Source organism: Mus caroli, unplaced genomic scaffold (genome assembly GCF_978045245.1).
Source record: "Mus caroli unplaced genomic scaffold, Mus_caroli_1 scaffold_4, whole genome shotgun sequence".
Classification (NCBI taxonomy): domain Eukaryota; kingdom Metazoa; phylum Chordata; class Mammalia; order Rodentia; family Muridae; genus Mus; species Mus caroli.
This window is the reverse complement of record NW_028227259.1, coordinates 86,216,389-86,217,608: the sequence shown is the minus strand read 5'-3', so window position 1 is coordinate 86,217,608 and position 1,220 is coordinate 86,216,389. Positions and strand designations below refer to the sequence as shown.

The 1,220-nt window shown below is 39.8% G+C and overlaps 1 non-coding gene across 1 annotated transcript; it reads left to right on the top strand.

Annotated features, from left to right (window-relative positions):
- Nucleotides 1-607: 607 nt before the first annotated feature.
- Nucleotides 608-739, top strand: LOC115031210 (small nucleolar RNA SNORA17). The gene has a single exon (XR_003836829.1). It is a non-coding gene; the product is annotated as a small nucleolar RNA SNORA17 (small nucleolar RNA).
- The last annotated feature ends 481 nt before the right edge of the window (nucleotides 740-1,220 follow it).

Sequence of the window (1,220 nt, the reverse complement as noted above, 5' to 3'; positions counted from 1 at the left end):
GCTCATGGAAACAGTGAAATTTTTTAAACGCTATTTTTTTCTGAAGTTTTCATAAAGTTGATGTCACATTATCTTTTTTACTAAAATACATATGTTAGTGTGTATTACCTGTGGGCAGAGTTTGTGTGTTACAATAGGTGTCATGAACATTCTAATAGAACAGTGAATAGAAATGATAAAATCTAATGCATCGATTTATTTTTGGAAAAAAAATATTTGCAGATGCTCAAAGTTCACACCTTACTTCTCATAAACTTAAATGTCAGTTTAAGAAAAAAAAATTCCACTGGTTGTCATTTATCTCCTACCTGGTAATTCTCAATTGGTGAGGGTTTTAACCTCCACAAGAACATTTGTCAATGACAAAAGACATTTCATCATGGGCTGTGAGGGCTTTCTAGTATTATTTATAAAAAAGAAGGTAGATATAGGGATCCATTTCATCCTACACAGGACAGAATTCACTAAAAGGTGTATTTGCTAAACATTCCAATTTTGTGGAGGATGAAAAGTAGCAGCTGTAAACTAGACTAGATCTCTAACAATGAATATAATTTTGTGATTAAAGGGAGATTAAATATACACTTTAAATCAGAAGTGCAAGACCCCTACTCCTAGACAATTTGCACATATGGCTGCTGTGTCCCATGTGTATTAGTAGGTCACAGAGGGGACAGAGGCTATATCTATGCTCAGTGTTCTGACCTATGAACATCTGAATGATTAGCATTCCCTGATAAAACGTTCCTAGATTAGCACCAGTCTAGTGCTACAAGCATGAGCCCAAACAGATGACCCTTCCTCCTGTGTAAGGATTGAGCCCTAGATGACCACCAGGCCAGTGTCATGGAGCATGGACAGGGAGCTAGGCTGAGATGATCAGTAGTCAGGTGAATGGCAGGTCTCTGGGGACATGACTGTGGGGAATTGCAGGTTGGTCTCTAGTTGAGCTGAGGTCTGAACCCCAAAGGGTTATAATTTACCTAAGTGACAAGGTAGACGTTCCCTTATGCTCCTGGAACTCTGGCCCCTGCTTAAGTTACTGCTCCCCACAGCCCCCACAAGAGAAGCATGGCTAGAAGTCACATAGATAATGGTCCAAGCTTCTGACCTTCAGGCTAAACTCCTCCCCAGTTACCTAGTAACAATAAGATAAGACAGCATAAAAAAAAAGTGGGCTTTAAAAGGGGTTGTTAGGTCCCCACCTTGCTCTCTCACTC